At 36.1% G+C, this 16,534-nt stretch overlaps 1 protein-coding gene across 7 annotated transcripts in view; it reads right to left on the reverse strand.

Moving 5' to 3' along the window:
* LOC115601713 (ephrin type-A receptor 6) overlaps positions 1–16,534 on the reverse strand; it is a 490,729-nt gene that overhangs the window by 382,292 nt on the left and 91,903 nt on the right. Inside the window, exon 1 of one of the 7 annotated variants that reach the window (XM_030472047.1) lies at positions 2,423–2,478. The exons of the other annotated variants lie outside the window; for them this stretch is intronic. The gene's annotated coding sequence lies outside the window, so the exon portion shown is untranslated. Of the gene's footprint in view, positions 1–2,422; positions 2,479–16,534 lie in introns of those variants that run through there. 7 annotated transcript variants of the gene reach the window in all.

Raw genomic sequence — 16,534 nt, forward strand, 5'->3', positions numbered from 1 at the left:
GTGTAGGAGAGCAGGTTGGTGAATAGACTTTGCAAACTGTCTTTGCTGCCAAAGTCTCAAGAAATCCTAGAATGATAGTATAGATACATATAGTATAAATATACATACAGATCTTATAATTGTGAACAAATTAGGACAAATCATAATCAAAAATTACATAGTTCTCAGATAAATCAGAGAGCAGGACTTGGTAATTTTTCTGTGCAGTGTACTAGCCTGCCAATCCCTACCAGAAAATCCACTTATTTCCCTGCCAGTTTTCCACAGAGACTTCACCAGGTACATCAATAACACACAAAATGGGCGCAATTAAGCTGCTTTGTTTGGTGATGCATCTGTGAGCAAATCCCCTGCTCCGTCCGCTGGTGTTGAAGTTGTTCGGCACAATTAAAACCTCCCATGATGGATTCTGCGTGCAAGTGCAAATACCACCAGCACCATAACCAGCCCCTTGACCATGACCTGCAGATCTGAAAGAAATCCAACTGAACAAGTCCTCTGGGGCACAAGCTCCCACCTCTCCTGCTGCTTTCTGCCCACAGTAAGCCTTCGCCTTCAGGCTCCCAGTGGACAAGGATGACTACACCAGTCTAGTGCCCCTTACTGTGTGTCTTAAAGGGAGGTTTATTATACAATGGATGCTTTTTTACAACCACTACCACCTCTGTACATTGGTATTGAGCACTTATAACTAAACAGTTGTCCTTTGTGTGGAATTTTAGCAGGGGGGAGAATGACAGGTAAGATGACAAGATGACAGTCAATGTAGTGAATGTAACAGTAAAATCAAAACAATAGTCTCTTGTACATAAAGCAACAGCTCAGATGATTCAGAGGGTCTGTTGGAAAGCTTAAATAAACACAAGGCTAGAAAAATGAGGGGAAAAAGAAAGAGAATTAATTAGGAAATGCACAATTGTCATCTCTGAAATCAAAGACTTCCGTTTTGTCTTGGCTACTGCATTTTGCCCAAGCTTTTTTTTTTTCTTCCTACTGTGCTCAGAAAATATAGTTTAGAGTTTAGTAGGTCACATATAAAGTAATCTTAAAAGCTCTGGTGTAAGGAAAGTCTTTTTGTGGGCTAGTTCTGTTGTCAGGACTTGCCCTGCTGGAATTCGTAGGTATTTAGAACTGAATGACATATCTATGTAAAGTTACACTATTTTAAATAGTGCTGCCAAAGTTTTGTTGGAAACTGTATAGTTTCTCGCTTTTTCCAGCAATTTGCTGTTACATTTTCTCACAGAATATTTGGCCTTTAAAATTGCTGTTCTGCTGGAATGCTCTACCGGAATACCAACAATTATGCTATAAAGTGTCATGAATCGATAGCACTGCATGCAATATTTAATACAAACTAAGCCCCATGAGCCTGCTCTTTTCGTTTTTAAAGCCGGTTCTTGCTTACTTTCAACATTATGTTTTGAAATGCCTACTATGCCTAAAAGGAACAAAGCGCTCCAGTAATCTTTGATAGTATTGATAACACAGGCTTCACCTCCAATATAAAGTCTTAAGAAAAATCACAGGAGAATTGAAAAGGCAATTTTAGTCAAACCCTCCAGTTTTAACCTTTTTCAGTGTGCTCATGCCATATAATTTTTTTTCTACTCTAAAGTGCACTACACAACTGTATTTTAGTCTTAGTTTGAGGTATTTTAAGTATTTTAATCTGAATAGTGCTTCATAAGGGAACCTTTAATGGAGGGAAGATTGATGTCCACAAGAACAAAGATGAAAAACTACAAGCAAATGAATACTATTTTTTCCTCAAAGTACAGGTTGTAACACAAGGTCTTGTTATGAGTACATCCTCACCCCAGCACAAACACAACAGTTTATGCTAGTGTAGATCACGAACAGTTGACATTAAAGTCAGTATATCCACATACTATAGTTTCAGTGAAAGCATCTTCAGAAAACAGCAAATGCAAGCAAAAATGGACGTTCTATTTCAGAGTTGTTTCCCAAGCATACTTGGAAGTAAACAGAAGTCTGATCTATTCTATCTTTATTCTTCTGAGCAAAGGAAACCATGCTCTGTCAAATTTTTGTCGTATAATATTCTCACATATGCAAGTTTCTAGGTAGAGGTGGCTTAAAAAGCACTTAAGGCATATAGAACTACTAAATATTTTCAGACTAGTGTATCTCTTGCTTTTGTCTTCCCTTTCTGCAATGTATTTTGTACCATGCAGGATCACCTTAACATTCTGTGTATGTGTTACAGAGAACTTTTCACAGTAAGGACACTGGTTTAATTTTTTTGACTTCTGTATACACACAACATCAAGAGAAGAGTTACATTAAAAGATCAGTAGTATTTTCTGTGCCATTTCACCTTTGAGGAGGGTGAAAATAGCATTTGTATGCGCAAGCACAATTCGTTTAAAAACCATTTGAACAAAAGTTTTCAACTTACACGTATTAGAACACAGCACTTGCTTAGGCAATAAATACTTGCTTGTTTTCTGCCTTTAGTTCTGAAAAAAAAAAATAAATCAGGAATTTATCTCCTTGACAGCCTTCCTGCAGTAAGTGATATTAAATTCCCCCAAAAATGCAAAGAGAGTGAAGCGCTGCCTCACACAAAGAAGTGAGTCTCACTTCCGCTGCACAGGCTGTGTGTGTGCGTGCACAGGTAGCACCCGCAGACATGAAACACCAGCATTCCCATGTGCTGAGCCAAGAGGCTACCTGGTGGTTTTAATTAAAATGCAGTCAGCTGAAAATCATTAATATTGCCAGAGAAAGAAAAACAACCTTTACTCTACTGGGCATGGGTAATAAAGTTTTGGGTTTTTAACTCTCTGAGCTTCGCCTGTGAAGGTTAAGATGAAGGTTAGCTCAGAGGACTGCAGCTCTATTTTGCAGATCCTATAGATGCACATCATTCAACCCTTACCTCCACAAACTGAACCACACTTTTTCTCACAAGATCACACCTATATTTTCTTCTTAGAAATTAACATTACTTACTTTCTGTAAGAGAAGCATGCCTATAAAAATGTAAATTTAAAGCAGGTCATTTAAATAGAGCATGCTTAACTTCAGCATACCAGGCAGGGCTAATCTTGCAGACCTCTGGTAATTTAAATTCTGACAACGTAAGAAAACAGCAATTGATATTCTGGATAATGGAACTAAACTGACACATCAGTATTCTGATGAAGATGGGTGGGGGGAGGAAACAAAGATACTTTTATTTAAAGTCATGTTTTTCAGTTTAAAGTATTTTCATTTTGTGAATGTTATTCATTTGGTAAACATACTGAGGGAAAAAAAAAAATCTCACTATTAAGAATCAGTATTTACCACTCCTTTTTTGTCAAGGATTTGCCTGGGGCAGAGGGGTGTCAGTGCATACTTGCCACTTCCCTTACCACAGCAAGGAGTGTGTCTCTCAAAACTGAATGCACAGAAATGTTCTTCAATGTTCAACACCCTCAGAATTTACCTGGATTTTCATCTACACATTTTTCCTCCCATTCAAAACTATGTTATACACTTTAACAACGTAAAGAACAAAACTGGTAGTTGCAAGAAGTGTTTGAAATCCAAGAGACATAAAAACATTAGCTCTCATACTATTCTTATTGTGTAAGCCTTTTTATTACTTAAAATAGAAAAAAATATATATATACATATATAGATTTGCTCAAGTTTTGTAAGACTGGGAGAGAAAGAGTGCACTCATGATGTCTTCTGACATTAGGGTGTCATGTAACAGAAATTCAGAAACACTGTACTAAGAGAGAGATTGTGTTATATCCTCTCATTCTCTATTTAGGTGATGTGGCAACAGGAAAACAGCAATCTGTTGAAAGATGGAAGAATCATTTGGGATCGAAGAGCTCACCCACTGTTTAGTAAGTACAGATAGTGGCACTTGAGCTGCCAAATCTCTCTGCAAGAACTGGACAATATATTTAACCTGTTTGTGCTCTAGTTCTCTCTCTACTAAAGCCAGAATGCTTCAGGTCATCCATCTGCACATATAGAGATGTATGATTTGGGCCTTAAATATACAGAGTCACACAGAAAATGACAATTACAATGGTAATAGCAAAGCGAGAAAATTCCAAGCAATCATTTGTTCAATTGAGCTTTTCAAAGAAGTCTTCTAATATGTAGGAATTTCAGGCTACCAAATATCTAAGAGAGTTTAATTTTTCCTAATCATCATTATTACAAAAATAAACAACAGATCTGAGAAAGCAAGGACAAGAATTATTCTGAATTCAATACTTGTATTTAATCACTATAGATATACATGTGCTTCACATCTACAGATCTTCAGTCTGTCTACACAGATTTCCTGTTATAGCGTGCATGTCTCCCTCCAAAATAAAGAGACCCTACAGTCTCAAAGCCAACACCATCTCAGTCTGCCTTCTTCCACTTCTGAAAATCTGTTCTCCCTCTACCTTTTGAAGGAAGGAAAGATTCATTAGTCTTTTCCTTATGTTAATTTATTCCGGATTCAAAATGTTGATCCTATTTTAATAGCTTTGGTGAAGAATATTCCATATTTCTCACAACTGCAAGGATAAAGCTGCTTTGTATGCTATGATCTAACAAGTCAATTAATTTGAAATGTGTCATACCGATTAATAAAACCTTTCAGAGTTGGATGTTTCATCTGTATTCATAACCTGACATGAATGACTTCCTTAATTCAACAAGTTATGCAGCACAGACAATCAAATATTTATGTTAAGATATGGTAAATTTAATTTTATTATTAAAATCTGATAATATTATCAAAGTTTTGCCTCATATTCTAGCCTAGTTTTATAATTCTACACATCTAAAAGCTAAATGAACTGGGCAAAAGACACAGATGAAGTTTAGCACATTCTGGACCCTGCAGAGAAATTAGAGTATTTTGTTAGAAAATGGGAACAGACCTGATAAGACACTGATGGAACCACTGTGACACCAGTTAACATGAAAGTTTACAGCATATGATTTAAATAACCCATTATTTTTGAGGCCATACTATTTTCCAAAATATACATTTGCATGTAAAATTGCAAAAATGCATACAATAACATCTGTGTATTAGCATGGGCTAATATTCATACTTGTAGAGAAGTGCCAAGAGCTTCACAGTGCTTTTGAGAACTTCACTGAGACTCAACTCAAAACTTGAGAAGAATTTGCTCAAATCCCGCTGCAAACTAAACCCTTGGTACTTTGATAATACCAGACAAAATTCTACTTTTCAGTATCCTGCAGGTTTCACTCCAAATTGAAAGAAAACCCATACTCGAAATAGCTTTGGGACTGCTGTAACATACGAGGTAGATAAAAAAATAATAATAATAAATAAAAGAACAGACAGACCCATTGATTTTTCTACCACTCAAGTGGAAAAATAAAAAACAGAACAGAATTTTCTTCATGGGGAGACAGTTACCTAGTGTTCATCAAGCAGTGCTTGTCACACAATTCTGTCTTCAATCACATACAGCATATGTATCACTGTCTTTAATAAAAACCACTATTCTATTAGTTTTGCTGCTGTCTTCAGAAAAAAATGTGGTCAGCTTATACCTATTTTCCAGATTCAGTACTCATACAGTCACCACAAAGATTACAACTCGTAACAAAAACTGTTCTTTTTGTTTGTTTTTAAAAGGATGCTTTCTTCTCATCTTTTGTAGAGATACAGTTCACAACCATGCCTTACTGTTCAAAAGTGTATTTATTCGAACATTTGACTTCACTTGCTGATCAGAGCCTGTCTCTTCCCTCTCACATGACTGCTAAAAGTAAGTATATTTGTTCCAGTAAAAGTGCATGTTGTTCATTTTTAACAGACATATACTTTAGGATGTCAGCTACTTATTTATTTCTAGTTCATTCAAATGGTACTTTCCAGTGGCAAAACACAAATAAAACTTCCATGGTACATTTAATGTAGGTTTTATATTACAATGCAAGGCATAAACCACAGCCCTGCAGAATGACAAAATGTCTGTACCGGTCCTTTATTTAAAAGAAATGTTCCTGAACAGAATCTAGAAGACAAAATGAGCCACAACTAGGATTCCTCAGTAGCTGATTGAATTTCCCCACACTGTTTCACCTGTCTGTACTTCCTTGCCAGTGATCATCTTCAGATGCTGCTGCTGACAGAGTGTTACTGATTCTGGAACAACTTCCTCTGATTATGGAAATAGTATGAGTAATGAGAAACAAAAATATGTCTTTAGCAATGACAGTCAAATTGTAAAACGGTAAAAGAAATACATCATTTGCATTTCTTATTCCCCAGTATAGGCAAATTCACAGTACAAAGACGACTGTATTTCCCTTAGGAAATAAATCTAGCGTCATTTCCTTTTAGTTATTTAAACCTTACTTCAAGACTTTTCACTCCAGTAAAAAGTCAGTAGTTACTTACCTGTGTAGAAAGAATAACATCAACCTGAAATACTGCAAGTGTTAAGAACATTTTATGAGAAGCATAATAGGAGTTAGTAGTGGAAGTAATCCAGAATAGGAATGAACATGGGAGATACACTTTTAATCCAAAGATAAAAGAAAACCCATAGATGTCACATGCCTGCTGAAAGTTTCTGGATATTCCATTAAAGAAAACAGTGCTTTTTAGAAGTGTATGCTCTTTGGAAAGGAGTCTTGTGTATTCCCCTCAGTATGGAATATGGTTACTGCTCAGAACTAAAAGATGGCTTATTCTGGTAACATCTTAAAAGCAACATATTCATGATAAAACAGGGCACTGAACTTTATGGTTTTAAAGCATACCTGCTCAAAACAAGTTTAAATAAATAAAATCCCTTCTGCTTGTTTGACACTGAAGGACCGAATGGGCAAATACTTGACTAAAGACACTCCCCTCAAGAAACACACATGATATGCTTTACATATTGTAGGACTTTACACAAATCTGAACGCAGCTTTAATAATTGTGTTGAGTATTAATTACAGAAGATGCACTTTATGAAGGTAATGAAACAAAAAGGAGCAATTGGTACTGGCTTATGATTTTTTTCTTTCCACTAAAATAACAGTAGCCACAAAAAAACAACCAATCAAGCACTGTTGCCAAAGCTATAGAAATATCTTCACTCATTCTAACATTTTAATCGTATCATCTTGCTACTCAAAACACACTGTTCCAGTGCCTCACCACTCTCATAGTGAAGAATTTTTCCTACTATCTAATCTAAATCTCCCCTCTGTCAGTTTAAAGCCATTCCCCCTCGTCCTGTCACTACCTGCCCTTGTAAAAAGTCCCTCTTCAGATTTCTTGTAGGTCCCCTCTAGAAACTGGAAGGCTGTTAGAAGGTCTCTCCAGAGCCATCTCTTCTCCAGGCTGAACAATCCCAGCTTGCAACCAAGAATAAAAATACTCCTCTTCTATCATCAATTGTGTAACAGCTGATGGAGAATTTTACTAAAAGTCACTCAGTGTCACTCTTCCCCTTTGTTATATACACTAGGGAAAGTAGTTCTACTGCACAACTGTTGATCCTAAATACATCATGCAGCAATAACAAAATCCTATCTTTTACCACAATCTCCCTCTCTGTAACTGTTCTACAAACTGTCAAGGGGAAATAAGACTATACTAAGAGCTGTGGTAAATATATACAGAGCATAGTAAACACAAAAGGAAAATGCAGTTAGACAATGCAAGATAGCTGTTAAAGACACTATTCAAGTTAAGTGCATTGGAAGATTGCTTTTCTTTTTTAAGTTTCATAGTGAAAACCTTTAAAATGCAAATGCCATGAAAAAAATGAAGTGTAATTAAAAATATATCCAAGAGAACTTTTAGATAGCACTTCTTCCTTCTTAATGCCTGCCTATGACTTCTGTTAGCAATAAAGCAATTTTCCAGTTCCTTGGGAAAAATAAATGCTCCAAGACATTATTCAGGACCGTAATTTGTCACAGAAATGTTAAATATAAAATAACTTCTAACATTGTTTTACTGAACAGCTGCAGTTAAAATGTTCACATTCAGCCATCCACATTGAAAAGCTCTCCTTAGAGTCCACAAGTATAAGAGAAAGAAAATATGACAAGTAAAATACTAAAATAGGATTTTTCATTCCTTTACAGTTATTACACTGCAAATATTACTTTTCATATATTAATATAATTACTGCTGAATAATACTTTTAAAACTCTTTTCCCTGAAACATGTATACTAGTAATTACTGCTGAAGCAAGATCATACAGCTTTTTTCTTTATATTCCTTTTCAACTCTCATCTACATGATTGTTTACATTTTACTAAAATGCTTGTGCATTCAGAATCAAAACATCTAAGTAGTAATTGACAGTAAGAAATGCTGTCTTAAGTCTATTTCCATTTTAATCATTTTACAGTAAAATGTTTAAAATCTTTAAAGTCAAATAATACATATAAGGAAGGCTATTGCTGGTGTTTAAGAAGTTCTTCGAAGTTAATCTCATAATCACATTTAAATTCTCCTTTTATGATACAGTCCACTATTTTCCTACTAATAATTTCTTTTAAATGCTTTCAGACATTAATTGACATAATTGTTAAAATATTTGCCTTAATTAAAAGGCAAAACGGGGGGGGGGGGTGGAGGAGGGGTGGAGAACCAACCCAAAAAACAAAATAGAAGTGTTAGCTCATTTGGGAGAAACAAAATTACAACAGAACATGACAAGCCAGAAAGCCAATTTCCTATTTTAAATACAACTGGAAAGCTAACACCCACATATTACCAAAAAAGACAAAATAAAGAGATAGGTTTAACAGACATACAAAGGAGTTGAAAAAAAAATTTCTTACAAGAAAAAGGCATATTTATGGTAACAGAACAACACTAGTGTTGAGCCTCAGATCTTCCTTTCCAGAAAATCCTTGAATGCAATTTAGGAAGGCTTAAAGTAATATCTATTCAAGATAGTTGCATTCATATATCCATTCTTACAACTTTTCTTATACTTCATAACTTTCTATTTTAACATTTCTCACAAATTGTTGATCTCTACAAATAGTACTATTGCTTATATTTGTGACAAGATTCTGATGTTGTCTTTATAGGCAAAAGATTGCCATTCTGTGGTGTACTGAGCATGCACCCATTGCCAAAATTAACAGCTACCAGCTGTGACAGCTGAGCCCACAGTTGTGCTTTTGGTTTCAGTGGAAGGTGACTTATCCTAACAGCCAGAAAGGCCCAAATGAACTATTCTGAACCAACCCTTTGCAACAGCATCTCAAACCCTAACACAGTATTTCATGTGTTCCTAGAGCATGAAGGATTCTTTGATAATGGCTTGCTGGGAACAAGGGATTGATGTTTTGAGCCCCTCTTCCTCGATTATTACTTCTTTCCTACAGCAGTCTCCAAAAGGAGCTTAACAGTTTGCCGGGTATCTTTAGAAATCACTATGCATATTTAACTACTCCTTTTAGGCATTAATTCTGTATATTAAATGGTTAATAACTAATATAACCAAGAAAACCTACACAAAAAAAGTTTGAATCCTTTAAGAAAATACGTATCCTTTAAGCAGCACAGTTGATATTCTAAATATTGATCACTTGCAGACAAAACAACAGAAAAGCAAATTAAAGTTTATTGGGTGGCAAGAAAGTGACATTCTGAATCAATATATCACTCTGTTACATTTAATCCCAATTGATTTGAATAGTCCAGCACTCTTCCAAGCTTGTCTTTACATCATATCGTAAAGTGTAAGGCAAATGGAAATTTATTAAGCTATGAATCCTTTACAACTTAAATGGCTCATCCATAAATGGCAGCTCAAGTTCCCCATGTTTAAATTTTTTAATACAACCATTGAGTCATAGAACAGTTTGGGTTGGAATGGACTTTAAAAATCATCTAGCTCCCCTCTGCCACAGACTGGAACACATTCCACTAGACCAGGCTGCTCAAAGCCCCATCCAACCTTGAACACTTCCAGGGATGGGACAGCTACAGCTTCTCTGGGCACCCTGTGCTGGGGCCTCACCACCCTCAGAATGACAAATTGCTTCCTAATATCTCATCTAAATCTCCCCTCTTTCAGTTTAAAACCATTCCCCCTTGTCTTATCACTACATGCCCTTATAAGAAGTCCTTCTCCACATTTCCTGCAGGCCCCTTTCAGGTGTTAGAAGACTGCTAGAATGTCTCTCTGGAGCCTTCTCTTCTCCAGGCTGAACAGCCCCATCTCTCTCAGACTGTCTTCACAGGAGACATGCTCCAGTCCCCTGATCATCTTCCTGACCCTTCTCTGGACTCAATCCAACAGGTCCATGTCCCTGTTGTGTTGGTGACCCCAAAGCTGAATGCAATACTCCAGGAGGTGTCTCACCAGAGCGGAGTAGAGGGGGAGAATCACCTCCCTTGACCTGCTGTCCACACTCCTTTTGACGCAGCCCAGCATACGGCTGGCTTTATAATAACGCTTGTATTGCCATCTTTCATCCAAATCTATTCTCACAGGTAGTGTTGGCCTAACAAAGAACAGCAGATGATGCTGCTGCCACCACCACCTCTGTCTCCTCCTCTGGCAATCTCAGCAACAGAGGCTAGACTTTCAGGAAGTCACAACCACCAGAGCATGTGAGCATCACTGAAATGTAACAAAGGTCAGTGCCTAATGCCTACCAGCTGCTACAGAAATCCTCATCACAACTGTTAACTAATGAAGAGATTAAATCCTTTTATACGGGGTAGTTGTAGCTGGTGAGGTTTTAAGTGGTATGAGAAACAGAAAACACAGAGCGTTTCAAGTGGTAGTAAGAGACCACCAAAATGCACATCAGGACTATTTACATTCCACATTGAACTGCTGCAGCTGATAAACAAGTGTCACTTTTATTTAGCTCCTGGACAGAGAAGATTTAGCTTTTCCAATTCACTCAAATGCAAATCCAGAAATGCAACAAGCCAATTTTAAAACTACTTGCCTTCTTGGGGTCCAGTTTTAAATCAGTTTTCATATTCATAACACCTAATAATATTGAAGTCCAACATGGAATAAGTTATAATATTTGAAGACACTGCTGGTGTAATTCTGCAGTAAAATAGTGTAAAATACTGTGTGGAGAAGTATCTTATACAACATATTGGGGGGTGAGGGGAGGGACACGACAGGGGACGTAACACACAAAAGACCCCAAACCAAAGAAACAAATGCCACATTGCCTCCTTCTTGGAAATGCATCAAAGCTGACTCCATTGGAGCAGCAACATGAACATCCATAGATGTAGAAGCAGGGCCTGATGTGGACATTCTTCTCAAGGTCAACTTCTTTTTCTGCCCTTTTTGAGCAGTGTTGAGAGTGGGTCTGGAAACCCACAGGAAAGCTATATTAAACAGAGTTATGGGGCTTACTTGGTGATCTTAGCAACTTTTCACTGGCCAATAAATATGCTGCATAACATCACATTGGCATGGTCACCAAGTGGTCCTTCTGCACCATGTCATCTGCTTTTTCACATTACTCAAACAACTTACTGTGCTGTGCTTGATATATAAAAAGGAGGTAATTGACACATGGTACAGGAGTTTAACTCCTGATATGTGCTAAATGCCAAATAAATTACCAAACACATTCTACTGTATGGGGATGTATTCATGGTACCAACTACTATAATTATGAATGTATGTTTGTCAGCAAAACTGACTAGAAAGACTCAGTTTTCAACTGAATGGTGAACCAATTCTCACTGTCAGAAGCATCTAGTAACTGATTTATTTTGTTATTAGTCTGATATTAGATCTATTTGTTGACGTTTGAGATACATGTTATCATGATGCTGCAATAGGATGGAGTACTCTAAAATTCTAGATGAAATAACACTTTCTCGTTCCAGTGAAGTAATTGCCCAAAGCCTGACCAAAATGTGCTATTCAGATTAGACTTCAGCCTTCATAGACATGTGCCTAAAATGGACCAAGTGTGAAACTCTAGACCAGCAAGTCCATGAAGCTCTTAGGCAATTTCTTCAAGAATTCCTTCAGGAGGTAGCTGGAGGATATCAGGAAGATAAGCAATAGCTTATGCACCAACCAAACCAGTCTTATCTGCTTATTATGGCAATGCACCCCAGAGCCAAGTAACTATTCTGTCATTTAGTGACCACGACGAAGAAAGTGATGAAGTAAAACAAGAATTGTTCTGCTTGTTGGAAAAAATAGTAATAAAATATACACACACACTTCCCCCCCCCCAAAAAAAAAGAAATCTCAATTCACTCCTAAATTGGATTGGTGGATTAAAACAGCCCACCCTATTTTTCCTTTCACTTTCCACCCTATTTTTCCTTTCAATTTTTGTAACCTAGATACCTTTTAAATTATATATTGTTAAAAAAAAAAAACCAACACACCAAAAAACAAACAAAAAACCCCCAACATACAACCAAAAAAACCCCCAAACAAAGCCACCAAAATAAAACCCACTGTTTAGAAAATATGAAAGCAAAACATATCTATATTTTCAAAATTCAGTCTTTGTGCCATGCTTTTTCTGACTACAAAATTTGCTGCATTGAACAAGCTATTTTAGAGTTTAAATGATTCCCTTTAAAACCCTGCTTAGCAAAACCTTTAAATAAGAAATAAATCTATAGCATTAAGCTGCATTTTCTGTATTTAGAAAGACTGTTCCTATTTAAAATACCTTCTTTTTAAAGCTAGATCCCACTTGCCATGTTTATTTTCAACCAGGAAGCTATATTCTCTTAGCTTTTCAGCAAACACAAATGAACTATATTGACTTCTGCTTGGCACACTAACATTTGTCTTGAACTGTATTGCTAATCCAGAGTTCTCTTCTAGGCTTGAAGTAGCTGGAAACTAAAATACTCAGCCTTGGATTGTTCCACAGGTCTCATTTGAAATTTCATAAATTAAGATAAAAATAAATTAAGAGTAATCTTGTGAAATATATATTAATAATATTGAGAATACAATTGTATTAAAGAGTAAATACTTCATAGTATTCAATAGAGTCCCCATGAACATTACAAGTCTTCAAAAGTTGAAGAGTTTTGAAGGTTTCCCCCACAACTACTTTATGCTTTTCTTTTAACCTTAAGAAAGTTTGCCAAGTCCTATATAGTCTGCACAGATAAAAATAATAAAAGGTTACTCCTATTTCAAATTAAAGAAATGTGTTCATATTGAAAAAGTATTTTAGTAGTATTAAATCACTGAAATGCCAAATGTCACTGTAACATACGATAAGAGAGTTTCAGTCTGAGATTTGTTGTGTATTTAAATCTAACAACCACAAAAAACAGCCTTTGAGATAAATATTGTGCTATGTACAGAAGGTATAGAATTACATTTCAGGTGAATAATGTTTCCCAATGTCAGTATATTTTATTTTTTGAATTTTATTCTTATGAAACAAAGTAAGAGATGGACAAACTGAAATATATTTCAGCATGACAGGACACAGAATGGCCCATTATCAAAATATAGCCTTCTCTTCTAAAATATCAGAGGAACTGGTAACCTAGAAAAAGTGCAAAAGATTAATGAAACTAAACCTAGAAATAAATGCTGATATATGATATACTGCTAGCACTGTATCCAATTTAGCATTGTTAGAATTGCTATACTTTTCCACTTCAAGCTCTCTGAATATGAATGAAATGCTTGATGCTGTGGGAATATTTGCTTTTTATGATTCAATTAAGAACATAATTAATCAAAATTACATTCAAGAGAGACTCTTCTTCCTGTGGTTTACACGCAACCTCCTTGCTTAGGAGCACCCATATGAATAAATAGACTAAGGTTCAGAGATCCTTCCATCTTCTATACATTGATTTAAAATAAACACAAGCACTCTCTTCTGGTTTTTGCACAGTCCCCATCATCAGCCTTTTTAATCACTCTGAAACATGAATCTGGTCAGTGTTTTAGCTTTATCCTCATATCTAAATGCATAACTTCATGTGTCTGGTTAGAAGAACATCTCATATTGCTGACTTGTTTCTAATTTTGAGCTTTTTCGGTGTACCCTTTTACCACCTTTTTGTCTTCTCCTTGGTTTGTAACCACTAGGATAGCGATCATCATCTTTCTTGTCTTTGTAACACACAAAACACATAGAGACCTGATCTGCAACTAGTACCTTTTTTGCAATATATGAACATGAGCACAAAAAGTACCATGGATCATTTTCATGGTCACACTCTTATAGGAACAATGCTAATACTGCCTGATCAGCTCATAAAGCAAGCCTGAGGGAAAAACAAAACAGCCTACCCCACACATCCTACATATACCACTATATGCTAAATTATTAACTGAAGGTATACCTATTTTACAAGCCATGCATAAAAACCTAAAAAACAAGTAAGACTCCAAAGCACCCAAAATACCCATTTGAACTGCAAAAGCAGCTTAGATACAAGCAGAGATAACCAGTGTCACCTTACACTACAATTTTGTAAACAGAAGGCTGGCATTTTTTTTAATGTCTTCAAGCTTTACAAAGAAACATATCATATAATGATCAGGACCTTGCTAGAAGGAACTACTGCTTGTGTACAAGTTAAAATGAGGCTAGAAACAGCACAAAACAGAAAACAAAAATTCTTAATTCAAGCATGCTTATTTAGGTTGATTGTGACAAAAATAATTCAGAACATGAAGAATAATTTTAATTTGGAAATGCCATTTCCAATATGGAAAATTATGTTAATACGCAGAATCATTTAAATATTTTAAACACTTTAAATGCAAAGAGTTTTGCTCCTAGTTTTTAGCTACATATTTCTGGAAACTTTTCATTATGTGAAAATACTCATTGCTTTGCTTTTTCATCCTTTAAAGGATTTTAGTATGCTTTGTAGCTCAACTATTCAAATTTCCCACAGGTCATAAATTCTACTTTTTAAACACCTCTACTGACAGACTTCAAGACTAGAATGAGATTTAGATTACTTGCATCACTTTCTGCCAATTACCCACCTATTACTTATTCACTTGAGCTATCCAAGTGTTACAGCAATACATTAGTAATTTCTACATGAATTCCCATGCATTATTTTTCAGTTGCCACCAGGACAAATAACAATCACTTTAATCAGTAGATCTCAAAGGTCTTTGCAAAGAGGGAAAATACTTAGCAGTTACCACTGCTTTTGCAATTCATTACTTTTTCACAAGGAATCAGCTTGTTGAAACTGTTCACAAAACAGGACTAATTTTCCCAATGCCCAATCTGGACTTCTTAAGAATGGTGGGAAGACAGCCTGTTAGGGGACTTTAAAAATCAAATGACATCTTAAAATTTTGCACATATTCTGAAGTTCAGAAAGTCTTCAGAAAACAAAAGAACCTAAAAGAGATGCTCTAATGAAGCCAATTTCATTAACACTTTGCTCCATAAATAATATAAACGATGAGATTTTTTCATTTTGGCATGAAAGATTAATCTTAGCATTCCTCCTGGTATGTGAATGCAGCGTGCCATCTATCACCAATAAACACCTGAACCTTGTGTTGTAGATGAAAGAACAGAGACACAGAGAACACTTAAAGTAACAGCAAAGATTGAAGAAGGCAGACACTGGGTCTGCTTCCATCTTTGCTAGGCTACATCACCTCCTGCGGGGTCCACTTACATAAATATATAAATGAACACTAGCAGGTTGCATTTTCACATTAACAGAAGACAGTCACAGATCCATGAAAACTTGTGGCACAGCTATTGTAAGTGCATTAAAAGAATGACCGCCCTACAGCTGCTCTCTTGTCTGCACATCATAGCGTAACTTCAAGAAAAATTCTCAGTGCTATGAACCTCTCCTGCTCTGAACAGATGCTTCAGATAAGATTTCATGAGGATCCAACACCTGTGAGTGCTCCAACAGTAGCCTCCATTTCAAGTATTCCACACACAGAAATTTAGTATTTCTGCCCCTTCCCTTCAAAAACCCGAACACCTTATCCCAGTTAACCCTTTAAAGAGGATACTCTGATAATGGATTGCTACAATGTAGTCATGCACAATACAGAAGTGGGCATCTGCAGGAAATTTTTTGATGGGTGGCAGAAGTATACCTAAGTGCTTTTACAAAGCTTTTTTTTTTTTTTATATTAAAGTATACCAATGCTGCTGGGCAGAAAGGAAAAGAGTTGATAATTTGCACCCATATACTTCCAACATGTAGGAAGAACTAGTTAGTGCAATATGGCTTAAACAGCAAAACTTAAAAAAACCAAAAGATAGGGCAAGGTGGAGTACAGAGCTGCAGGAATTGAACATAGCTATCTCTGCCAAAGAAAGCAGAGCCAATATTAACAGCATGAGAGCTAAAATGATTTTGCTGAAGTTTTTAGTCCAGCTAAAAGCCTTTTGACAATAGTTAAGACAAAAAGGCTAGCTAGGAAAAGCAAGTTACACAGGCAAAATTGTCAAAAGGGCACCAATTAAAGAGAGCTATTAACATTATTTCAAGAACTTCAGAAATAGAGGTTACCTGCTTGTAGTCACACACGGTAGATCAACTACTCCTACCTGAACTTCACATAG

The sequence above is a fragment of the Strigops habroptila genome, chromosome 2, assembly GCF_004027225.2.
Source record: "Strigops habroptila isolate Jane chromosome 2, bStrHab1.2.pri, whole genome shotgun sequence".
Taxonomy (NCBI): domain Eukaryota; kingdom Metazoa; phylum Chordata; class Aves; order Psittaciformes; family Psittacidae; genus Strigops; species Strigops habroptila.